This window comes from Amblyomma maculatum, chromosome 7, assembly GCF_055883805.1.
Source record: "Amblyomma maculatum isolate TAMU_Amacu chromosome 7, ASM5588380v1, whole genome shotgun sequence".
Lineage (NCBI taxonomy): Eukaryota > Metazoa > Arthropoda > Arachnida > Ixodida > Ixodidae > Amblyomma > Amblyomma maculatum.
Window position 1 is genome coordinate 113,752,681 of NC_139350.1, and position 27,328 is coordinate 113,780,008.

Below are 27,328 nucleotides of genomic sequence, written 5' to 3' on the forward strand. Positions count from 1 at the left end.
AAATTCCCACTGCGTGCTTCACGGCTGCTGTCTTCGTTTCCTGCCTGCACGGAAAAACACCACATATATGACTTTAAAAATTGCTGCGGCGTAAAACCATAAAAAATAGTTTAAATCATGTTAAAAGGTGATTGTTGGTGACAGCTGCCTCTGAACGCAACCTAAAGGTAACATACACTCACTGAAGACAGGAATTGATTACGGTGAAGGTAATTGAAAAGTGTAGCCGTTGTCATACCGTCACATCCTGGCTGCGTTCGCGGCTGGTTTTGCTGCTGTTAAAATAAAAAAAAATGGTATTATGCAAACTAAAGGGGAACATACTGCAGGAAATATTGTCGTAATATATTTGATGGTGGTGAATTTAAAAAAAAATTAAAAATTGTATCTACTGGAATCGAAAACATCTCTTACAATCAAATATGTGGTGTTAATCCATTGCACAACTTAAGCGACGAGTAAGGTAGTGCGGTCTTTAAATGCGCTATTATTAAATTTGAACGCACTAAAGATGGCTCGACGGACGCAACTAGGATGATCAGAGGATTACTGCAAGCAATTTTAATTCAGCAAACTATTTTATTGCGCATGCATTTTAGTTTAGGCACTGTATACTCATAAAAACATGCCCCGCAGGGGGCATCTGCTAAAGCAGATGTTTGCGTGTACTGTGCGACACCACGGACCCCGAGCACCCACGCTTAGCCGTGCGTGGCATCGCCGTGTCTGGGGAAAAGGGGATCCTGGTGGTTGAGCCGATGCCGAGTGTTTGGACCTTTAAGGCCCCTCGGCGGAGGCAACACACCACTTTGGCCCACGCTTCCCACAGACGGCACCTCCGGCCTGACCCGACCGTGGGAAATCGGCAGTCGCCTTTTCCTGTCCTCCCCTCCATCTTTTGCTTTCCTGTCCTCTTGCTTACAACTTTCCTGTCTCCTCCTCTTTTCTTGGATTTTTCATTTTCCAGGCGGCAAGGGTTAACCTTGTGTGGCTAACCACCCTGTGTTATGCCATATTTGGTTATAGTCAGGGTGTAAGGCTGGCGTGGGCTGGACTTTCTCGGAAGCTCCCGTCCCGTCCCCTTGTTGGGCTCGGTGGTGGGCGGCCGCCACCCTGGCCGAACGTCAACATTATTTTATGGCTTCTTTACTCTCACATGATCGATCCCGAAAAAGGGGTCGCACCGACGAAACCTCTAAATTCTTTCTGAAAAACCCAAACAGGTTCCCACGATTTCATGTAGTACACAGTGACAACGCTGAGAAAACGGCTAGACAAATCTCACCTTTCATAGTGACCAAGACACTGACAGAAGTAATAGGTCAGGGTTACAACGTAAAGAAACTTCCGAACGGAGACCTTCTGTTGGAAATCTTCTATAACCATCAACATGAAAAACTGTCCACATTAAAGTCTTTTGGAGAAATCCCAGTGACCATCAGTCCACACCGTTCTCTGAACACTGTCCGCGGAGTTATCTCTGACGATGACCTCAGATCCTTAACCGAAGAGGAACTTCTAGAAGGCCTCAGAGGCCAAAACGTAACAGATGTTTACAGAATAAAAATGAGGCGCGATGACAAAGAGATTCCGACCAAGCACCTTGTCCTGACATTTGCACAAAGTATCCTCCCCGAATCAGTCGAAATAGGTTATGTGAAACTTCAACTCAGGAAATATATTCCAAATCCTCGCCGCTGTTTCAAGTGCCAACGCTATGGTCACGGCTCCCAGACCTGCCGTGGCCAGCCGAGATGCGCAAAATGTGCTTCCCATGAACACGATTCCCAAAAATGTGAGGTTCAGACACACTTGTGTGCCAACTGTGAGGGTAGTCATCCTGCCTATTCACGCACATGCCCAATATGGAAACAGGAAAAGGAAATCATTACCATCAAGGTCAAAGAAAACATAACTTTCCGGGAAGCACGAAATCGTGTTCTGTCAAAAAAACCGGCCTATTCTGTTGTGGCACAACAGGGCACTGAGCCACAACAGACTCTGGCACCTGCCCAGGTTTCACACAGTGAACCGGGAGCAGGGCCATCCGTGCCCTTGGTGGCTGCGGCCAGCGCTGCACCACCACCAGAAAAACAGGCTGCGCAGACCCCCAGGTCAGCCGGCCTCAAGGCCTCCCACCATGCGGTGAGGGGAAATACAAACGCACCTGTGCGGTCCGCACGGGCGTCCAGCGTGTCAGAAGACGCGATGGACACAAGCCAAGGCAGTCCTGTGCCGTCGACGTCAGACGGACGGCACAGCTCCTTGGATAGACAAAAACGAGAAAAGCCCCGAATCAGAGGGCCTGAAAACAAAACTTAACTTGCTCTACTCATTTAATACAAAATGGCTTTCTTACAATGGAACTGCAGAGGACTTTTAACTAATATAAATGACATAAAACACTTATTGGCCACTCACTCACCACTAGCCTTGTGTTTGCAAGAGACAAATTTAGGTCCCAAACATAAGAACATACTCAAAAACTATACAGTCTTCCGTCGCGACCGAGAGCAAGCTCTCAGGCTCTCAGGTGGCGTTGCCATAGTAGTAAAAAATGGAATAGCAGTTCGAGAATACAAACTAAAAACTAAGTTTGAAGCTATAGCGGTAACCTTACAGGCTTTTAAAACTATAACTGTGTGCTGCATATACTTAGAGCCGCACCTTAAATTTAGTAGTTATGAATTAGAAGACCTTTTAAAGCAGCTTCCAGAGCCATTTTTAATAGTAGGAGACTTTAATGCACATTCCATCCTTTGGGGCAGTAGAAAAACAGATACGAGAGGCGAAATCATCGAGGATTGTATACTATGTAATAATATCTGTCTTCTTAACACCGGAAAACCAACCTACTGTTCATCTAGTTCAGGCAAAATGAGCTGTATTGATTTATCCCTCAGCTCACCATCAATTTTTACAGATTTTAAATGGGACGTTTTAGATAATCCACACGGAAGTGATCACTTACCTATACTAATCAGCTTAACATCTTCACCACAAATCATCCCATCCAAGCCGCGACGCTGGAAGCTGCATTTAGCCGATTGGGCACTGTTCCGAGAGAAGGCCAGCCTAGAAAAAATTACTCTAGATAAATATAATATAGATGAACTAAACGATGCTTACACAAATTGTATCCTTACTGCAGCACATATAGCAATTCCTCAGTCCTCAGGAGTGGTGAAACAAAATCACAAAACCTGGTATTCAAAAGAATGTAAACAAGCAAAAAAAGAACAAAACAAAACATGGGGAATTTTTCGCAGATACCCAACACAGGACAATTTCGTCAAGTTTAAAAAAGCAAGAGCAAAAGCCCGCTACATCCGCCGCCACGCCGAAAAAGCCTCCTGGCAAAACTATGTAACTTCTATAAATAGCTCAACAACAACAAAACAAATGTGGGAACAGGTTAGAAAGCTAAATGGCAGCTACTCTCCATTTACCATTCCCCTTCTAACAGCCCCCGGAGTACAGACAACTATACAAGAACAGGCCGACATTTTAGGTGAATACTTTTCTGAAGTTTCCAGTTCATCACACTACACTAAAACATTCCTAAAACACAAAAACACAGCAGAGAAACAAAAACTCCCTACAAGTAGTGGTACAAAAGAACCCTAAAATAGCTTAATTACACTACAAGAAATAAAAAATGTCCTAGCTGCCGGTAAACAAACTGCACCTGGTCCTGACCAAATTCACTACAAAATGCTCGCCCACTTATCCGAACCTGCCATAGAGGCACTATTAAATTTTTTTAACAAAATATGGGTCCTAGGAAAATTGCCAGAGGCGTGGAAAAAAGCTGTTGTCATACCTTTTTTAAAACCCGGAAAGGAGCCGACATCTCCTGGTAGTTATAGGCCCATTGCTCTCACCAGCTGTTTAGCAAAATCATTTGAAAGTGTTTTAAACATCAGACTAACTTTTGTTTTAGAATCTCATCAACTTTTAAACATTCATCAGTGCGGTTTTAAAAAAAGGATGCTCAACAACTGACCATCTCGTACGTCTTGAAAACACTATCAGAGAGGCTTTTATACACCGACAGCATTGCCTTGCCGTTTTCTTTGACCTTGAGAAAGCATATGATACGGCTTGGAGGTATGGGATATTGCGCGACCTAGCAGATCTAGGCATATGTGGCAGAATGCTAAAGGTTTTAAGTGACTTTTTGTCACATCGGTCGTTTCAAGTACGTCTTGGGACCACTTTATCAAGAACCTTCCTGCAGGAGAATGGTGTGCCCCAAGGGTGCATTTTAAGCACCACACTTTTCGTGGTAAAAATGAATTCGATCAGTAAAGTAATACCAAATTCCATAATGTATTCACTCTATGTGGACGACCTTCAAATAGCCTACACGTCATGCAACATGTCCACATGTGAGAGACAGATCCAATTAACAATAAATAAGCTAACAAAATGGGCCAGTGAAAATGGGTTTAAATTTTCCCCGCAGAAGACAGTGGCAGTTATGTTCTCGCTCAAACGAGGCATACAGCCCAATCCTACCTTACACCTAAATGAAATCAAATTGCCCATAAACAATAACCATAAATTCTTGGGCATTACTTTTGACAAAAAACTCACTTTTCTCCCTCACATACAAGCACTAAAGAAGAAAGCCTCCAAATCCCTAAACATCCTAAAAGTCCTTTCACGCAAACATTGGGGATCTGATAGGGCATGCCTTTTGCATATATATCGCTCCGTTGTGCGCTCCTCCTTGGACTATGGAAGCATAGTCTATGGAGCAGCTAGGCAATCATATTTAAAGAAATTAGACCCAGTGCATAACTTAGGCCTCCGCCTTGCTTGTGGTGCATACAGAACGTCTCCTGTGCATAGCCTCTATGTTGAAACTAACGAGCCTTCTCTGAAAGATAGACGAGCTTTACTTACATGCGCATATGTCCTCAAAATAAGGACACGGAAAAAACACATCTGTTACCCGATTGTCACAACTTGCCCCTCCCGAACAATATTCTCAAATAAGCCTCAGACAACAAGACCATTGATAATGCGATTTGAAGACATTTGCCGTGAGCTCCATATTCTGGACACCTTGCCTGATGTCGCTCAAGAAAATAGGCCCCTGGCCCCATGGTACAACTTTCCAACAGTCTGTGACCTCACTCTTACACAGTTCAAAAAGAGCGAAACTCCTACAGAACATATATTACAAGAATATCACGCACTAAAAGAGAAATACAGCAAATGCACAGAGTTTTACACAGACGGATCAAAAACTGCCTTCTATGTGGGCTGCGCTGTAGTGGATCGGAACTCCGAAAAAATTATTCGACTTCCTCAATGTGCATCAGTATTTGCAGCCGAGTGTTATGCTGTCCGGGTAGCTGTAGCAAAAATTGTGTACGAGGGTACTGAGAACAGTGTTATCTATACAGATTCACTGAGTGTGCTCACAGCTCTAAACTCCAGAAATGCAGTCATGCCATTACTCGGTAACATAATACACGATGTAATAAAGATATCAGCCCAAGGACATAACATAATATTCTGTTGGGTTCCAAGCCACATGGGCATTGAAGGAAATGAGAGAGCGGACGTGTGTGCTGCTCAAGCAGGCAGGAAAGAAATAGAGAAAGTAAACATACCTTATAAGGATTGCATAAAGTTAATTAAACGAAAACAAAAGGATATATGGCAGTCTATATGGAATAACCAGGAAAGTAATAAATTGCACCTCGTAAAGCCTATAATAGAAGAATGGGAAACAAGCACTCATCAGGAACGCTTCATGGAGGTTACAGTATGCCGTCTGCGTATCGGGCACACACATCTCACACATAATTTTCTACTAATGAAACAAGATAAGCCTACGTGTGGAGAATGCGGAGAAGTACTCACAGTCAACCACATCCTGATTGCATGCCCAAAACTAGAGACACTACGGAGAAAGCATTTCACTATTTTTTATGATCATGCCATCCCTTTCCATCCCAAATTACTTTTAGGAGAAAGAGCAATAATAAACTTAACATGTGTTCTTAGTTTTTTAAAAGAAGCAGACGTTCTGAATAAACTGTAAACTTAAACGAACCTTCTTCCCCTTTTCAAATAAGAACAGATTTTAACCTTGCTCTTGGCGCATGATAGCCTCAGTTGCTTATGCGCCATAAAACCCCAATACAATACAATACAATCATAAAAACATGCAGCTTTATTGACATTCTTTTTGTTGTTTTATTTTTGAGTGACGCCACACGACACTTCGGCTGCGGCAGTTTTCAGGGAATGGCAATACACTAATGAGAGACAGCCAAGGAGCCAGGCAACGAGAGCCCCCCGTTCGGTGCACTTCTTTTTCTTAATAATTCACAAACGAGCGCGCCACTTCGTCCTCATCATTATCTAGCCGTACCAATATTTCATTCGTTCATTTTTTGTATCGACGTTGCAAATTAGATGTGACAGATGCAGCAATGAATTATTCGGAGTCAGTTTTGTACGCGTGGAGTTGCTGATGCGCTGTGGCATAGGACAGCACACAGACGTTTTTCGCAATCATCTTCACATAAAATGACAATTGCTGAGGACGATTGAAAAAACTGTGTTTGAAATTCTTTAAACCTTGACCACTTATTCTCCTCTATATCAGCTTTCAATATAAAAAAAAACATATCCAATTATATTGATGCACTAGGAGTTGCAGCCAGTTCAATAAGACCCTTACGCAAGAATTCGCTATTGCTGTGGATCCGACTACTTGGCTACTAAGTGAGGAAAATGCAAGCAGGATTGGATTTCATGTTCTAAAATTATGTCCAACAGTACGGAAAAGATGTCGACGGAAATGAGGACGTTAATGTTGAGATGATATGGTCACCTGAGCGGCCATGACATGCGCGAGGGTATGCTGACCCCAGATGTTCGTTGTAAGAGGCGGCGCAGTCAGAACTCGTTTAACGTCTCCGGACCCACAGACTTGTATTTATCATACAGTATTACCTCTCTTGTAGCTGTACAACGCATCTGCACTGGAGCTTCACTATTCTATCCGCACGTTTATCGTACCGCAAATAGACGTCAATAACAAGGGGTGAAGTAAGTGAGGTGAGAGCCCTCTCGGAGACATTTGAGCGCCCGCTTCACCAGCGCGGGCGACAACCTCTGCCGCATGGGAAAAAGCTACGCCAGATGCAATCGGTGGAAAGCATGAAAGTGGGGCTACAGTGGCAAAGTGAGGCATCTAATGGCCCCCCCAAAAAAACTATTGGTAACCGGATGCTACTGCCTCTCTCAGATGACGGCCTCGAGATGGCCTAAATTAGGCCTTTTGCCGAGCGTTCGATATGCTGTTCATACTTCATGTTGGCACACTAGCCGGCACTGCATGGAAGAACCTGTACAGGAATGAAACTAATGGGCCCTGTCGAGTCATTCGAATAAACAAATGCAGCCCAGAAACACTGTGTTTTAATGAGGCAGTTCTTCATGAACTTCACATTTTTTCCATTCTACTAAACTTATTTCCAGTACGTTGCTTGCTCATTGAACGTTATCGCCTTTTTGTGTAATCCACGTTAAGGTGAAGATGATTGCAAAAACCGTCTGTGTGTTGCCTGATGCAACAGCGCATCAGGAACTCGAAGCGTACAAAACTGAATCTGTACCATTCATTGCTGTGTCTGTCACAGCTAATTTACAACGCCAACACAGAAATGACCAAACGAAATATTTTTACGGCTGAAGAACGATGAGGTCGAAGTGGGGCGCTCGTTCGGGGAAGATTAAGAAATACGTCGAACGGAGGGCCCTCATTGCCAAGCTCATTGGCTGTCTCTCAATGTATATATCTTTTTTCCCCTTTTGTAAATATCTTTCTCCCTTTAGCAATAATGTGCCAAACTCAGTAGAATCATTACATCCGCGTGGTGCGCTGTGAATTAGACAAGGGCCTTATCGCAGTGGCCGCAATTACTAGTGCAACAAAATTATGCAGCATGTTTTAAGGATTTTTAAAACGGAAGTAGAGAAGAATTGGTGGAAAATGTTAAGAATATCAAAAATGCTTTTTTTTTCTAATTGTCCTCACAAATATTCATTATTCGCTGTTTTCTTGAAATTACCGCGATCGTATCTCTGTATTGATATGTCATATAAATATAAGCTGTAGTTGTTTACGGATAACTATGCTGATAACATTGTGTGGAATTATTGCTGCTCTACCATGAACACTTTTTTAAATAAAGGCTTGAAAATTAGGAAAATTTCGTTTCCTGGGCCAAATTTCAGATTTTTTATAAAAACGTCTGAAAAGTATGTGTCGAAAGCTCGAAAACCGCTGTCGTGATCCCTATTACCAAATCTGGGAAGCCTCCAACAGACCTCGCCAACTTACGACCAATCTCCTTAACATCAACGCTTTGCAAGCTCGCAGAGAAAATGCTAGCCACACGACTTTCTTGGTGGCTTGAACAGCGTGGTTTTTATCACCCTGCTCAAATTGGATTTAGTCCATACATAGCTACAAAGGACGGGTTGGCTGTCTTGGCATCAGCAGTTCTATCATCTACCCGCAGCCGCAATGTACGTACCATTTAGCAATGGACGTTGAAAAGGCATATGACAACATCAGTCATGCTGCAATCCTGAATGCCATTGACATGCTTTATCTCCCTCCGAGAGAACGCAGCTTTGTCGCATCATTTTTGGACGGAAGAAAATTTGCAATACGCCTCAGTGGTGACACAGTTGGTTCATTCGTTTCACTACGTGGCGTGCCCCAGGGATCAGTATTGTCTCCGACGTTGTTCAATATTACTTTCATCCCATTGGCGTGGCGCTTACATGATATCCCTGAAATCAAGTTTTTGCAATACGCAGATGATGTCACGGTATGGAGCACTCACCATGATCTTCTCACTCAAGAGGCCGCCCTTCAGTCAGCATTAGACGTAACCTCTGATTACGCATCCTCCATTGGCCTTCAACTTTCTGTGTGTAAAACTTCATACACGTCAGTCGCCAACCGCTGGGGACGCCGTAAACGCACCTCAAATCCAATCCGTCTCTCTCTATCAGGCACCCCAATACAAGAAAGTTCGAGCCTGAAAATTCTGGGCTTAACAATTCACCAATCAGGATCAGCGACTGCTTGGCTTTCTCAGACAAAAAAGCAAGCACTTCAAACTATGAGTTTAATAAGACGAATTGCACCTAAAACGGGTGACGCTGGCTCATCTGTCGCAAGCCAGTTAGTGAGGGCGGTTCTGCAGCCACGTATTGTTTATCAGGCCCAGTTCCAGCATCTTAAAAGAGCACAATGGGATCGCCTTGAAGCCGTAAATCGAGAAGCTATGAGGACCATAACATACCTTCCACGACTCACACCGGTCATTGCGTTACCGGAGAATGCGCAGCTCAACACCATCGATGAACTGGTGCAGCAGCGCCGTGATGCTCGCAGACTCAAGGCCACTTTGTCACATTCCACGCAAGCACTGAGGGCGTATGCAAAGTCACACATTATTATTCAGCCACCTGCGCCAGTTCTCCCTCCCTGGAAATTTATAGTTAGGAGACGAAAAGCCCAGTGACATCCGAAGACCAACGTCTGCCAACTCGGCGTCGTTACTTCGCCATAAATTTGAAGAACAAGATACTCACCTGCCTCAAGATTCCCGTCGCTGAAATGACCGAATAAGCGGCAAGCGAAAAGGAGGGGAAGGATGACGCGCGCGTTTGTCGATGCACCAACTATATGGATTTCGGCAAGGTTTTTTCGCTGGCAGAAACTATAATGTGAGTGAAAACAGGGCGAAATCTTCTGACCATAAAAGATAGAAAATATTAGCCTTCGAAGCTGCTCAGGCGTTCTAATACTCGCAGAAGTGTGCATGTCTTATGTTTTTGGCGCGGCCGGCCACAACAGTTCGTTGAAAGCGTGGGGAGAGAGAGAGGTTTGGGGCATAGAGTGCGCCGAAGAGAGATAGGCATCTCTATGAAGGCGAGGCTCGCTCACTTCCTCCCTCTATCGGGTACATTTGTAGCAGTCAGGCTCTGTGCCATTGTCGCCTTGGTTTTCTAGGAAGACAACATTTAACGCGGGGGACCGGGGTAGAAGCAGAAAGAGACGTTCGGTCCGCGATTCTCAAGCCGGAAAACCGGAAGCCAACAAGGAAAAACAAAAGAACCTTTGACGATGGAAGGAGAGGCCTTCTATTTTTTTAGAAAGAATCCCCAGCTCGGTAGCTGTGCGGCCTCATTCGGAAGCGTTAAATTCAGAGTTTATTCAGGCGCTACAAGACCTGTGACAGCTTCTTATGCCTGTATTTATTTCTTCCTTCATTATTTCCTTTTGCATTAGGCTGTGTCGAATGTCTTTCTCTTGCTCCTATATATTTTGCTTATATATGTTACATGTGCTCCGGTTTGTGCTTGCTACATATTTGTGAATACCAGAGCTGCGAAAAGTCGCCGGAAAACGGATTACAGCAACGGCGTGAAACCATCGTCATTGTCGGACCCAGTGCACGCCGTCATCTTACACCCTGCGTATATATCTTTGCAACATGCCATTGCTCCATAATTGGTCTATATATTCTGCTACCAACCCCAAATGTTTTCTTTTCGTATTATCCAGCGTCTCCAGTACGAAACCAGTAAGATTTTCTCGCTGGTTTTGCACTGGATCTGTTGGGCACGCTGGATGTCTGCGATATTCACTGGAGCAGTAACGGGAAGACACTGGCTGCACTGGGGCAATGGGAGAAAAACGCTGGGATTAGCCTTTTGACGCTGGGTGTGTCGCTGGCATCCGCGATGCACTGGGAGAAGCGCTGTATGTGCGCTGGGCCGCACTGGTCCCAGTGCCCCAGTATAGCCGGTGCGGCCTGCGGCGTAAGCCGGAGTAGCATCCCTCAGGGGCTAACAGAGCAACAGCGTGCTCGCAATCGACCATCGGGGCGCATATGAAAAATATTGTTCAAGCAAGCGCTTTTTGATGCTAAGTCATTGCGCATTTGTAAGAAATCAAAGGCAGTATCTTTTTTCTAGAGTTTCCTTGTTTCGATAGGTCGTTTCGAGCGTTTCGAGAGAGACCGCGACCGCCGCGCCTCTATCTCATGACACACTGACGATTAACGCACAACTAAAGCTGGAATTGAATAATGTGGGCTACCATGCATAACCAACTTCACAGCTGATCTTAAGGGCACTCTAACACAATGATCACTTCCGAAATGTTCAATGCGGTCTCAATCGCAGGCGAGCGTATAGCCTGCACCACGGCCCAGTATAAACAGCAGAAAGAAAAACTAAAACGAGGAAGAGAGTAGTTTACCGAGCGATGGGCCCATGAAAGAAAAGACAACGACATACAGCGCTTGTAATGCATAATATTTGGCGTGTTTCTCAATTGCGCTCTTTGTTACTCTGTGTATGAAGCAGCCGACCCATCGGTCATCGCAGCGCTTCCCGAATGTTTACATACAAATAAGGTTTAGTTACACGCAATATATGGTCATCGCTGCTGCGCTTTCCGGTATTGAAGCTTGGTCGCACTTTTTTCCTTGAAGGTTTGTACTAAAGCTACGTGTTCAGCGAAAATTACGCCCACGGTACCAAGCACCCCCGAAGAGCCGGCGTTGGTAAATTTGCCAGCGATGTCAAACTCCACATGTTAAAATGATTCCAACGCACAAAATAGCGCGCATGGGCACCCAGAACATTAGTTGCAAGTCGTGAGAGGAAACAGCAAGATCCAATGATCAAGAAGTTGTAATTGTTAGAGCGGTAGCAATGGGGGGGGGGGGGGGGGGGGGCTGTAGACTGCGAAACATGAAGTCCAAACCTTATAAATGCGGGTCATGACATAAAATGCAGAAATATTTGAATGATTTCCAGTGCAAACACTTCCTGGGTGACAACTCCAGTAAAGTACTTGGGAGTCCCACTAGATAGTTATCGCGATAGCGAATCGTACTGTAGGGCACAGACTGAAGCCATGCTGGAAAAGGTGGAGGTGTGGAAAGGGCAACAATTGTCAGTTTTCTCCAGGGTCACAGTATGCAATATGTTTTTCATGTCGAAGCTGTGGTACGTGATGCAAGTGTTGCATTGTGCAAGGATGAACGTACAGAGACTGCACCGGATATTTGCCATTTTTGTGTGGGAAGCAGAATGGGAACGATGTAGCCGGGCAAGTTTGTTTAGGCGGGTGAAGGACGGTGGACTGGGTTTGGGGCATTTGTTTCTACGACAGACTGTCAGCAGATTTCTTTTTGTTCGTGATGTAAAAGATCCATTTTTGCGTGCTGTGTGCCAATTAAGGCTCGGAAATGCACTGCCGGACTTTGTTGTCTCGACCGAAAGTGTATCGGGACGCATTTTTGGTTATTTTGGAGAAGTTGTCGCTAGTGAGTGATTCATGTCTGTTCGATTTTCTTATGAATATTTATCTTGTGTTAGAAGGAAGAAGCTGTACAAGGATTTGTGCGACGTAGTTGTACCCGTACCAATGTGCAGGGCCTTATACAGTGGAGGACGAGGACGCGACGTACTTAAGCGGGTGAAGGCGATGCAGGTCCCGTCAAATGCAAAAACTTTTTTCTTTAAGTTACATGCGGAAACACTGCCAGTAAAAAAGTTCTTGGAAAGGAAGAATTTTTTTTTACCTTGGGGTTCGCATTGCTTAATTTGTAAGCAGCCAGAAACTATATAGACCACGTTTTCCTAGATTGTTGGAAAGGGGTATACATTTGGGATATTTTACAAAGGACTTTAAAAAAGGAATTTCCATTAGACTCGCATGGTATTAGGTACTTGCCAGTAGAGAATGAGGATGGGGTGCCATTTGACCTTTTTATGCTAATGGCCCTCCACTGTATTTGGCGCTCGAGAATGGCAGGATACCATTGCGATCCGGACGCACGGCCAGCACGGATCTATTTTCGGAAAGGCATGAGTAGATATATTGAAATTCAGAAACTTGATCTTGAAGCTCCCGAGTGGCTCGGAAGACTGGAGCCATTAATGACCCTAAAAGAATTTTAGCACGACGACGCCACAACCCACCTGGCTGATTGTTGTATTAATGAACGCTCATTGTGCCCTGTAAGTGGTTTTGTGTATTGTGCTGAAGTCAGGCAATAAAGGAAAAAAAAAGACAAAAGAAAAGTCGGCGTGGCCGAGTGGTTAGCGTTGGTAGCTAGTGATTGATATTTGCCTAGGGACTAATTTCGAAGCGCATTGGGGCACTTATTGTTTTTTTAGGTTTTTTTTTATGTACCTAACTTGTTTCGTTACTTTTTACTTTTTAACTTTTGTCCCACTCCCTTTTTCTCCGGGCGAACAGTGCCGCCAGTGCGGAGCGTCCCAGTATGCCGCGTCCCAGTGCGCCCAGTTTCCAGCGTCATACTGGGACCATAATCAGGTATGGCGCTGGGGCGCTAGGACCCAGTGGCACTGGTTTTCGCAATAGGGTATGTGCGGACTTTCGCGCTGAACCCCGCTGAACTCATGGAGGTTGATATCAGCACTGCGAAACCGGTACCCATAGGAATCCAGGGCGTGATTCGATACTTTGAGAGGCAACGGCTCGCTCGTGAACCCACTTGCCTCAGGATAGCACTCACTCCTTACCGTTGGGATGCCGCTCTAGGCACACCTCGGCTCTAGAGATTCTCGAGCTGGTGGTGGTGGCCGGTATTTACGGGCCGCAGAAATCTGAGCCTGGACTTTGCGAGCTTCAATGGCAAGCTCGTTCATGTCGCTGCATCGGCAGCTACTCAAGTAACGGGCATATCTGGGGTGGCACTGGCGGAGGACGCGTTCCACTAGCTCTGAATGCGAAGCTTCCAGGTCAACGTACTCGTACAATTCCTGCATCGCTCATACGAACTTGACAAGCGATTCATCAGGTGCCTGTGTCCGCAGCTCCAGTTCTCGCCACATTCGCTGCTTATAATAATACAGAAAAAACTCCTTCCTGAACAAGCATTGAAAGTCAGACATAGTGCTCGCTTTGTGGCCTACCAACTGGTACCACGGGCGGCTTGATCGACGAGTGCGACTGGCAAAGCTCGTCTCCGAATATCGCTCTTGCTCAGGTCACTCGCAAGCTCATACTGGCGCAAGGCCAGCAGAAAGTCATTAGCGCTCTGCGTGTCGCTGTGGCCGCTGTATATCGGTACCGGTACGCCGATCCGAGAGCCAGGCGAGCGCGCCTGCTGCAACAGTTGTTGCAAAGCGGATGCGAGGACGTTTGCTGCGTCTCCCTCCAGGTGACAAACTGCGCACTCATCAGCTATCGGGATTGATGCGCGTGCTGCTGTTGCGGGTGTTGTCCAATCGGGGCCAATGGGCCATCCCGACTGAATTCCGGGGGGAATAAAGCCTTCGCCAACGGGTGGTAGCTTGTGATGCAATTCGGGACCTCCCAATGCTGCGTACGCTGCATGCCTCTCCGTCAAAGGGCGGGGAGCGCTCGCCGCGTTAGCGGGTGTAGACGCAATTTGGCCACCGGACTAGCCTGCGTGCGCAGCGTTTGAAAGGAGCGAAGAGGGGCCGCCGCCGACTGGCGAAGGCTGTACGAGTAATTCAGGATTGCCTGTATTAAGCATGGCTCGTTTGCGAACCGCATAGGCAGACGCACTTGTTACATGCCGGAGCGATTGAGCCTGGAAGTCACTGCCACTGGGCACGGACTTTGGAAGCTGGCCGGGAGTTCCCGGCGCGAACACACTAGCACGAGCCGCATCGGCGTGTGCGCCAGGGGACATGTTCAAAAGAACGGGGCTTCTATAGCCACAGCCATCGGACTGTTCAAGCTCGAAGTGTTTACCGCGGGAATGCCCGGCGCAACGGTTCGGACAGTAGCCGCGCTTGCGGCATCATGCAGCACTTCCAATTTACCTCTCAACATCGCATCGGCGGTTGGATTTGATGTAGTCAGAAGGCTAATGCTCGAGATTTCCCGAGCTTGGCCGCGGACGTCGGTCAACATCATAAGGTCAGACTGCCGTAGCGCGGGCTGGTCATGTTGTTCATAAACAGATAGTCTTCCACACTGGTAAGCCAACAGGGACACATGTTGGTGCGCCAAAAATGTGGAATTCTCTACGGGGCAGCAGCTCCGTTTTCAGAGCAAACAATGCTCCGCTAGCTCAGACCACAGTGGTGGCCCCAATGAACAACACGAACACCAAGGACCAAAGGGTTAACCGTTTATTGGTCTTCCTCGGCCGAGTGTGCGATCAAGCAAGGATTGGGTTCACCTGAACAGTCCATCTGGTTTCGTGGACGCGTCCGGTTTCTTCGCCCGTCCGATCCGCACTGCTGTCGGTGCACACACAACACAGCAGTCAAGAGAGAGGGGGAAGGAGGCTACCACGTGAGAGAGAAACCACCCCATGTAGCACGCCATCAAAGGACCGCCATAAGCCCAATATTGGGGGAAACCGGTCCCAATATTGGGACCTATAATGGTGTTTCATTGGGGCGCTACCCATGCCAAGATTTAATCCAATCTACTAGATTGGCTTTCCAACAATGGCCACCAATGGAAGACTAAGTTATGTATTGGCATGCAGCCTCACTGAACGGCAACCCAATATCTTCCACTCAAGCATATCCACTGGCTCCTATATAACGTACATCCAGTCACTCTCACTGGCCATCCAATACTTACAACCAAGCTTACACACTGGCTTTTAATAACTGCTTTCCAGCTAAGCTCATCGGCTGCCCAACATCACCCACACAAGCTTTTCCACTGGCTTAGCATAATTGGCAGCCAGGAAATCCCATTAATGTTTAATTTTGATTTTTGGGACTATTTTGTGATTTGATGGGTGTTACGGCACAGAGGCAGAAGGCCATCATGCGCCAAACACAGGGTTGAGTTTGTTTTTGTGCAGGTGTTTACATGTAGCGAATAATATATATACAGCATCCTGAAAGTATACATGCATCCACACAAAGAAGCCAGAATTGTTCATTTCTTAAATATTTATTAGGTGCACACGTAGTACACCGTGAAAAAAAACAACTATAGGCAGAATTCTTTCAGACTTTCAGGACTGCACCTCGGGTTCGGTTTATTGGCAAGGTGTGGGCAGATTCCAGGTTTTAGGAAGACGCCGCATTAAAGGCAGCTTCAGGTCTGTCAAGCCAGCATCTATAGCATGCGCATTTTGCGCTCGGTTAAAGGACAGCAGCTTTCAGTATGCTCGAGCAGCTTGCATGTCACCATTTCCTTTCGTACAAGAATCTGCAAGCGAAAACAAAAATAAGAGACAATATTATGCAATATGGCGTTTTTTAGTACAGTCTGGGAAAACTGTTATTAGCAGTAAAATTTGCCGCTGCTAGTAAATTAGTTTGTCCTAGTCAGTGTGCTGAAATAGGAATTCATGAAAAATGCATATTTTCTGTTTGGTGCAATACAATTAAAGCAGAAGCTTTTCTTACTCTTACACAAACAGCAGATAGGCACATTCTGCTAATCTTATTTATCAGGTGCCAATGACTGAGAAGATGATTATTTTCCAGTTAATACGCTGCACTGTATAAAAATGGATATCTTACCGGTTGTCCAGCACAGCCTTGCATGCAGCTCAACAGAAGCAGCCCAAGAGGAAATTGGCACGCAAAAGTCCGTCCTAGTAATACCGAGTCTTTCCTCCTGCAGGGAAGTGTAGCAACATGGATGGCAAATAAAGCAACAAAGGCTCCTAAAAAGCTACTTCGTTATTGACATGTCTTAAAATAAAGGGTCAGTGATGCTCACACTGAGCTGCAGACTGTTCCGCGAGACGGGACGAGGCATGTCCGTCCTAGTAATCCCGAGTCTTTCCTCCTGCAGGGAAGTGTAGCAACATGGGTGGCAAATAAAGCAACAAAGGCTCCTAAAAAGCTACTTCGTTATTGACATGTCTTAAAATAAAGGGTCAGTGATGCTCACACTGAGCTGCAGACTGTTCCGCGAGACGGGACGAGGCATGTCCGTCCTAGTAATCCCGAGTCTTTCCTCCTGCAGGGAAGTGTAGCAACATGGGTGGCAAATAAAGCAACAAAGGCTCCTAAAAGCTACTTCGTTATTGACATGTCTTAAAATAAAGGGTCAGTGATGCTCACACTGAGCTGCAGACTGTTCCGCGAGACGGGACGAGGCATGTCCGTCCTAGTAATCCCGAGTCTTTCCTCCTGCAGGGAAGTGTAGCAACATGGGTGGCAAATAAAGCAACAAAGGCTCCTAAAAGCTACTTCGTTATTGACATGTCTTAAAATAAAGGGTCAGTGACACTCACACTGAGCTGCAGACTGTTCCGCGAGACGGGACGAGGCATGTCCGTCCTAGTAATCCCGAGTCTTTCCTCCTGCAGGGAAGTGTAGCAACATGGGTGGCAAATAAAGCAACAAAGGCTCCTAAAAGCTACTTCGTTATTGACATGTCTTAAAATAAAGGGTCAGTGATGCTCACACTGAGCTGCAGACTGTTCCGCGAGACGGGACGAGGCATGTCCGTCCTAGTAATCCCGAGTCTTTCCTCCTGCAGGGAAGTGTAGCAACATGGGTGGCAAATAAAGCAACAAAGGCTCCTAAAAAGCTACTTCGTTATTGACATGTCTTAAAATAAAGGGTCAGTGACACTCACACTGAGCTGCAGACTGTTCCGCGAGACGGGACGAGGCATGTCCGTCCTAGTAATCCCGAGTCTTTCCTCCTGCAGGGAAGTGTAGCAACATGGGTGGCAAATAAAGCAACAAAGGCTCCTAAAAAGCTACTTCGTTATTGACATGTCTTAAAATAAAGGGTCAGTGATGCTCACACTGAGCTGCAGACTGTTCCGCGAGACGGGACGAGGCATGTCCGTCCTAGTAATCCCGAGTCTTTCCTCCTGCAGGGAAGTGTAGCAACATGGGTGGCAAATAAAGCAACAAAGGTTCCTAAAAAGCTACTTCGTTATTGACATGTCTTAAAATAAAGGGTCAGTGATACTCACACTGAGCTGCAGACTGTTCCGCGAGACGGGACGAGGCATGTCCGTCCTAGTAATCCCGAGTCTTTCCTCCTGCAGGGAAGTGTAGCAACATGGGTGGCAAATAAAGCAACAAAGGCTCCTAAAAAGCTACTTCGTTATTGACATGTCTTAAAATAAAGGGTCAGTGATGCTCACACTGAGCTGCAGACTGTTCCGCGAGACGGGACGAGGCATGTCCGTCCTAGTAATCCCGAGTCTTTCCTCCTGCAGGGAAGTGTAGCAACATGGGTGGCAAATAAAGCAACAAAGGCTCCTAAAAAGCTACTTCGTTATTGACATGTCTTAAAATAAAGGGTCAGTGATACTCACACTGAGCTGCAGACTGTTCCGCGAGACGGGACGAGGCATGTCCGTCCTAGTAATCCCGAGTCTTTCCTCCTGCAGGGAAGTGTAGCAACATGGGTGGCAAATAAAGCAACAAAGGCTCCCAAAACGCTACTCCGTTACGAACATATATCTTAAAATAAACGGTCAGTGGTACTCACACCGAACTACAGACTGTTCCGCGGGACGGGACGAGGGATGTCGTGGTTCTACTTTTTATTCTCCGGGAGTGCGAGCGGAGCTGCCTGCAGCACATAACCCGCGAGGCGCGCACCCGCGCTGCTAGAGAGAGAGGGAAGAACGAAGAGAGAGCGCGCCGACGCCAGTCATGCGAGCTGTCCGCATGGTTTCATATGACACCGCAGTTTGAATTCCGCCGGGGTTCAATGGATGCTGCTCAGGCGTGGGAATGAAGAAGAAGTATGCTGCAACGGCGAACTCTGGCACCGCTGTTTCGCAAATAGCCGCCTGTCTAAAAGAACGTATGCCGTCTTTTGCCAAAAGCAACCATGCTGCCCGATTTGCTCCTTAGCCCTTTAGTTAAGAGTTTCACAGGACATGCCAAATTAACAATCACCTGTGCGGAAAAAAAGCCCATCACTCTTATATGTAAAGACTATTTTTTTTTTCCTTTTGAAACAGATCAAGGGCCCCAAACACGGTTGAGAAGGAACCCCTGCTGCCTGGTTACTTTTGGCAAAGTTTTTTCTCGACTGTTAGAGCGAACAAACGTAATTTCTAGATGAAATACCCTCGGTGTGGTTGCAATGTGTTTTGATAATGTTCCTAAAACGCATGGAGAATCTTCCCAGAATACTGCATAGCAACAACCATTTAAACGCGTGACGTTAAGCCGTCTTTGCAAAAATATTCGAAGGCAGGTCATGACAGTTATACACGCGCTTATACATCTTTCGGATAGAAATAATTTTCTTGAAGAGCAGCATGACCAGGCAACAATACTTCTATGACAAATATTTCGGCGGTGAGCACGCATTCATGCTTTTTTTTTTCTGCAAAAAAAAAGTATTCATCGTACAGCCTTCGCCAGCCTCCAATAGTGGAGTTGCTTTGCTTCAAGCGTCTTCGATATTTTCTCTTTAAGTCTTTACCAGAAAATGTAAAGTCCGAGATAGTCAACAGCTGCCACAGCAAGTACACAACTTGTAGTAAAATGTTGGGCAGCGTGATACACTTCATTCCAGAACATCTGAGAAAGCTCGATTTTTTTCTCTTCTAGACGAAGGCCGAGAACGTATTGAAAATAATGCTTTTTTTTATGTGGAGGGATCTACCTTATGACTATGAGCTATGCGCTGCATCAAAAGCATGTGTTTGTTCATAATTCGTCCCTTGCTGAAGCACTCAAAGCAGAGCACGCCGGCATATATGAATCAAGTGCAAGTTTATGGCTGATGTAAATTACAACACAAAATATGCTGAAGCTAGCCCGTCTACTGTGCTTACGAGACCACCTACGGCGGAATACAGTCGGTGCTGGCACCTCGTTTAGGAGTCAGCTAGCGTACATGACGAAAGGGTGAAGCATTCGCCTTCACTAGCACAATCTCTTCGACCTCTGTTTTCCAGAATTTTGTCTTTTCTTTCACCACGCAAATGAGATAGTGCATTAAAAAATCATTTATGCGTCTGTTTCCAGTTATGGACAAACGTTTTCAGGATATGGATGTAAAACCTCATCGCAGCAAATTAAGCCGGGCTAACAACCTACAGTATATACGGCTTCGAAGGTGCAACGTCTTACTGGCCTACTGCAGATTGCAGAAGTGTATATGCTTTATACTGCGCCATATTGTGTTTCTATGCGCAGGCAGCGACCGTTGTCAGCTTAAAAAAGTTATGTGTCTGTTTGGTTGCGATTTTATTGATGAGGGAGACGAAGTATTCTTAAAATTTTGACGTATGAGTGTCGTCACGCATCACACTGAAGACGTATAGAAGGATTGGTAGAGCCTGTAACTGCTGCGCGTTCTACCTCTGTACTTAACTTCATCACAGTTGAGAACAGCGCAACAGTCGGGCATTTCTAAGCGCTTCGTAGACGGCATAAGCCACGCGTCCGACTTGACGCCCACATAGCAGGAAGCATGCCCTACTTGCATGCGTAGTGCCACCTAATTATTCATTCCGGGGCTTTTTAAATGTTTTGGCTAAATAATCTCTGCCTTCATTTCATGGCATGGGTTTGTCAAGAAACTGAAGCCTTACACCGGCAGGGTTTCAGCCACCGGAACAATGGGGGAGGACCGTATACCAACCGTGCCCTTACCGCCTAAGCAATTTTTCTTGAATAAAAGTTCTCCTCAACTGTTACTGTATCGTTGACGATGTATAAAACATGCTTGAAAGCCATCGTGAAGGACACGAGAGTATTGTTCGGGGCGTTAAAAATATATCAGGGCAGGTTGAGAATTGATCTTTAATATCTGCAAGCCAATTCCGGCCAACACGTAATGTTATATGCAATGTTTTTCCATCCGTCAAAGCTCAGTGGACATTATCGACTCTACAATCCAGTCATATTCATTGTTTTGAAGTCCCCAAAACTGGCGCGGCCACATGGACCACTGTGGGCCAAAATGTATTCAATGTAGATAAGCCAGCTATTCTTACAAGATCATCAATGCATACAATGATGTGTGCTATGTTGGCAAGCCATCGGAGCTACCCATAAAATATCGACCGCTATAACTCATGATGGATACAATATTGGGAAACCATCTCAACTAGTAGTAAATATTGACCATCGTATGGCACTAAACGTTTCAAATTTATAGGCCATGGTGAAAATATTGATTAACCTATGTAAAGATGTATGGTATTTTGGCAAGCCATTACACTTCCTCGGGCAACATCGACCACTTTATTTGCAGATGTACAATGCTGGGAAGCCAAGACGACTGGCGGGAGGATATTGACCAATGTATGCCAAGATAAATTCTATGCTGACAAGCAATCATACTGGCACTGCAATATTCCAAAATGTATGCCATGATAGCTGCAATGCTGGCCAGTCGCCACAGCTTATTGGGAAACATTGCCCACTGGAACCAACAAATATACAATTATGGGAAACCACTAAGACCGGTGGGACAACATTAACCAATATATGCCAAGACGTAATAAATGTCGACAAGCCAGCTATACTGGCAGGGCAATATTTACCATTGCGTGCCATCATCGACCATTTTATCTGCAGATATACACAATGTTGGGAAGCCATCACAATTGGCAGGGGGATATTGACCAGTGTTTACCAAGATATATTCGATGTTAACAAGCCGCCAAACCTGGCTGGACAATATTTACCAATGCATGCCATGATATACTCAATGTAGGCCAGTGGCCACCACTCACTGGGCAATATCGGCCACTGGAACTGAAGATGCATACAATGTTGGCAAGCCACTAAGACCAGCGGGATGATATTGACCAATGAATGCCAAGGTATATTCCATGTCGACAAGCCATATATACTGGCAGGAAAATATTTACCAATGTATGCCATGATTCGCGAATTATGGGCTAGACATTGCCGATGGCTGGGTAATATTGGTCATCATATATTATTGTGTATACAATGTTGGCAAGGAATTCAATACACAAGGTCATTATTGCCCATTTATAGCCCCTGAATGCTAGTCATGGGGGGAACATGTAAATCACTGGTCCTAGGGTGGTCAATCTTATCGCATGGCTGTACTATTATTGATAGTGCATTGGAAACACCGGGCGACTGGTGGACCGGACGTCGCCAGTCAATTTCCTATATCGGGCCGGTCGCATGTGTACCCGGGACGCACCTCTCCCTCGCCGCCGCGGCGTAGCCAGGAGGGGAAGTGCCACAGAGAGCCGGTATGTATGCTTTCCTACAATTTATATTTTTGTCTGCTGTATGTTAGTGAAATATTCAATTTGTAACAGTTTAGTAGAGCTATCACCTTTTTAAAGCCTAATCCTTTCAGAAGCATGTTTAAGCTCGCATTGCATAACACGGACGCTCATGGAACTCTGATACAGCGCAAAAAAGTGGCCCAGTGGGGGTGGACAGTATGATCACTCATTCAAGGTCACACTAAACTTTTTAGAGGGTTAACAGGGCGTCTCAGAAGCCCTCCTAACCTGCACCAGTTGGCGCCATTTTCGGAGCGGCATGCGCTAATCTGCGCGCTGTAAAGCATACTTATCTGGTGTCGGGCCATCGGTGATCAGAAAGTCCAAGGTCCCAGGCTGAGGCTTGTCATTGCACTACCACAGGCAGCAAACACCTGAAACTTTCGCAAAATTCTTTTGTTTGTGGTGTAGGGATGCTTCAGCATATACCGAATTGAACCATATGCATGCATTATAGGCTAAAATGTTTTTACTCACGGGCGCATATTCCTGCTTTCTTTTGAAAAAATAACGTTTCAAAAGCAAAAGCATGTGCACATACCTTACATGTGTTTGAACCGTCACAAAATATTCGTAAACTTTATCCCTTAATATTTCCACCTCTAAACTTGGCAAATCGCTCTTCTGCGAATTTGATAAGTAAATGTTCTGGGTTATGCTTATTTCGGGTGACACATAGAAGAAGAGGCCCAGACGAAGACAAGTCCACTTGTCGAAACGTTGGTTCGGCCAGCGAACTGAGCCTGCCCCCGCTAGCCTTATTAAGTGCTTTTTCATACTGTTTAACCATCTTCTTTCTAACTCTGCACACCAGCCATACTCTGGGTGGTCAGATGAAGCATGATCTGTAAAGCAAAAGAAGATAGCTTCAGCTCACGGCCACTATCATTTGGGTCCGGTTCCGAGCAAGTAGAAAAACTATGGTAAGCGTTCTGTCCCCAGCCGCGTGATTCCCTTTTTCCCATCGGGCTTGCCAGTACAGGTACAGAACAGGTCCCTCTTAAGTGACCACGCAATGTGCCAACAACCTCATCTCTATCTCCAATGTATGTTTCTGACCGCCTGTCGACGGTTATCGATCCCTAAGCCGTTGCCAGTGTACTCGCCGTGTAGTACCCGCCATCGGATAGATCCCATTCCCACTGTCTTGAATATCAAGTTCTCAGAGGATGTACATTTACTTTTCTCGCCACAATAAGTGCCCGCTCCTGCCATCGGCAGGGTTTGAATGTGGGCTTTAATTCAAGATATGGTCACCCTACGAAAGTATAGAGCCATGTTGGCGACATATTGAAAAAATGCAGGCCTCTTGCCTTTTCGCACACTGATGCATAAAGTGTCCTTACTTTACAGAACTGAAAACTGTCACATAAGCAGCACTGAAATAATACACTAGCACTATCTAGTAGCCAGATACATCGTATATTTATTTATTGCTTCACACAATGTACAAGCAGCAGCCCGAGAAGCATTATTGCAAGTATTTATTACATCAAAACATCGTCATTTAAAACAACAGAACAAAACATAGTGAACAAAAATAGACTTAACAGCACTAATGACACATACATCAAACGTAGGGTACATCTTTGGTCCGCGCAACCACTCACAAGGACAGTAAGAAACTGACATGACATATTCTGAGGCAGTCTGCAAGTTCCTACTTGCCAATACTTCATTCGGAATAATATAGCTTGTGTCACTTAGCCCAATAAGTGACCACACTTTTTGGCATGGCGTTAGAAGACTTAGCGTTACAAAATGGGTTGTCGATCACAAATTCATCGTCCAAATGAAACTCAGGATATACACTACACTCCATTAAATCGCTCAGATCATTTTCGGTCTCCTCGGATTCCTGAAGACCCAGTGACACTGCACCATAGACAGGCGCACTGCGCTTCGCCTCTATGTGTACGATCCCAGCTTCCATACCCGGAATCTTGCCCAGGTCTCTTGGATCTCTAATCGAGCACCATAACCTCTGATTAGTTTTCCTGTTACCACTCCCACGCATCTTTATGGAAGCATCTGAGAACCAGCTGGATGTGTGCGCAAAAGATGCGTGGTAGCCCAGAGAAGACTTATGAAGAGCGACCAAACTCGATGTAAAAGCTTAAATAGCATCTAATGCTATCGTGGTCACGGCGTAGATCCAGACTTAACAGCTCAAATATTGCCGATTATTTCTAAAAAATCGTCTAGTCGGCGCGCATACTTGAAAGTATATGACTTAGAATATCCGAAATAAAAGCCAATGCTGCCTTGTTTAGTGCAATATTGCGTGGACTAATGTGGTGGTGATGTTGCGTGTGTCCGAAACGCGAGAGCTGAGCTTTGATATGTTAGTCCCCTAATTCTCCGCAGTCCTGAGTGATCCTATAAAGTTCTAGCACACCGATAATGACAGCGCATGCACAGGTTTCGCAAGCAAAGTCCGGTGAACGGTAGCGCGATCAGGGAAACAATATGCTATACCTTTCGCATCGCTCTCTTCAGTTACTCCTATGGCCTGGTTTGCTTACACTCACCCCTCACCGACATGGGTTCTCGCCGCGCTTCCAAGCATATCAGTCAGAATCCAAGCTGTTCAACCAGATCTGCCACCATTTTGTAGCAGGTAGCATGCTTGCGAGATGGCGCTCCGAGTACGCCAAGGCCTGTTACGCAGGGAACAGACGAGTGTGATCATAATCATGATCACTTCGGCTGTGTGATAAAATCACCCTTATAATAGCAATTTACTGCTTGTGTGCGAGATGAAGCATCCTGCTTTATTTAATGCTTATGCAACCTCGCACACTCTTTAGGAAATAGTCTTGAGATAGAGCATTATGTGAGTGACCACTAGGCACAGACGTAAAGCCTCGCTTTTGAAAGCGCTACGAGCATCCTGGTGTGGTCAAGAGGACCCAGGATCCAAGATTGCTGGTTGTGGCTATCATTTTATCCTGGTCAACTTTTATTTCAGGAAAATCACTCGCTTCTCGATTTCTCCGCTACATATGTGGCGTCATATGTTTTCGCCCGGTCCTGGTTTTCATGGCACGTAGGAGGTCAACCTCGTTATTCCTCAGTTCTCCATTGGCCGGCAGCCTTAACGTCGTAGCGTTTAATATAGAACCGTATTTTTCATCTTATTCGCGTACCACAGTCATTATACTTTGTTTTCTTCTATCAAAGTACGGTGCTCTCGTCATTCACCTCGTGCTCGCGCCACTGTTCACCGCGTGCGTTGCGCAGGTCTTGCCGATCCAGATCTGGCTCGATGGCCCGGCGCAGGTGAATTCGGAGCTTCTGCCTGGAGTATAGGCACGTAAGTCGGCGGCGCTTGCCCATGACTGCCAGTAGCAGCAGCTGGTAGCCTCATTCTCAATAAGACTAAAGCGGGGGATCTCGTCCCCCCCCCCCCCCCAATTTTAACGGCGCGTTTCGCCCTGAGTCCATTTGTAGCTGTTCAGCTAGCGTCTACCGGATGTGTGCAGGATATCTATGTTAACCATTAGGTTTCGCGTTGTACCAAGGCGTTTCATAAGTCTCAACTGCTTTGTAAGATGATATAAATTTTATATGTGTTAATACTACCCAAATGGGATCGGTGTCCTCTGCAAGGTAAGACAAACATTGGATGACCGAGTTTAGCACTCTGGGGTTGCAGTGGAGGGAGCAGATTTGTATTTTCTCCTTCTTAGTGCGACTTACCAGTACTCCTAATCCACTTTATGGCCCATGGTACCGCGCTTTTAGCTATATTTCCTTCTTACGTGCGTCAGCTGATGCTCTGAATTGGGTACAAAAGAGATTCGCTCCAAGGCATGCCAGCGTTTTGTCCCGGATATAGCCGCGAACGATTAAAATCTTATTTTGTTGTTTTTTGACAGCCGCTCCCATGCTGTCTTATAAGTGTGAATGTAGCGCACACATCGCATCGAATTCGTACTCTGATTATGCTCATTGTCGCGATATGCTGCATTATAATTTTTTTTTTTGTCGCGCCAGGTACGTCAAGATTATCAAAACCCATTTGTATCAAAACCGTGTATCGAACGATCAAAACTGCATTCGCGGATTTGACAGTTTCTTTTGCGATTTTAGCTTTTCCTATTTGCCCTTGATTTGGCAAGAAGCAACTTTAAGCGGAAGCCACCGCGAAGTGTCGTGCTGTTGGAAGGCCGCCAAAGGAGCGCAATCCTATAGAACAGCAGTTTGTCTCCGAACACTTGAATGCTTTTGCGGGGTTCTCTTGCTATGCGCTTACTTATGCGACTTGGAACACGGCGCCTTGCTTACAGTGATGCAATCATCAGTGTGTTCAATGGCTTTTCATTCATAACGAAGCTGCCTCACTGAAGCACAAATTTGTTCCAAGTTTGTAATGCGTCGTGATTCTTTTCCGCAATCTGTAGACGCTAATGTCCTGCCGAACAGTTGCGATCAGCTTGTACGACTGCGTAAGACTGCAGATGCATTCAAATCAGTCACCGAGGTACCTCGGTGGCAGGTTTTAGGCATCCGCCTGGCAACTTTGTTAGGCATCCGCCTGGAAGCAGTAGATCTTGTGCGCCGTTTTTATAGAAACGTAATTTCTGTTTTAAATTTTCGCGTATGGCGCTGTGGAGGTTGCTGCGAAGCAGTTACGATAACAATGGGACACACAAATGTGCCGTGTGCAAGCTTGGCTTCAGACTGTAACGAAGAGTCCATCCCCTTGTAATGGGACTCAAAGTAAAGCCTCTTTTTGTTATGCGAGTATGTGAACATATTGCAGATGAATTTTGTTCATGCACGTGTAGAAATCAGCTGAATGGCATAACGTCAGAGAGAAGTGCGCCTGGCACATTTTGTCTACCCTGCCTTACGGTTTTCTATGCCACCTTGCTGTAAATAACCTACCATCCTTTTTTATTTTGCATTTTTCTTAAACACGATGCCTAGTAGCTGGTATCACTCTTTCTTGTCACAATTTCAGCTCTATCCAAGCTCCTCGCAAAAGCTGAAGAGCTCTTAAATTTTATGGATGGGATTGATGGATTCCTTCATCCCCTTCGCAATGTTTTACATACCTTGTAG

General features: G+C 45.7%; 1 protein-coding gene across 1 annotated transcript in view; it reads left to right on the forward strand.

The window, feature by feature from the left end:
* The first annotated feature begins 22,073 nt into the window (after positions 1 to 22,073).
* The window catches only part of LOC146184453 (uncharacterized), a 51,322-nt gene continuing 46,067 nt past the window's right edge, over positions 22,074 to 27,328 (forward strand). The window contains exons 1-2 of the mRNA XM_084608546.1: positions 22,074 to 22,219; positions 25,502 to 25,574. The gene's annotated coding sequence lies outside the window, so the exon portion shown is untranslated. The remainder of the gene's footprint in view (positions 22,220 to 25,501; positions 25,575 to 27,328) is intronic.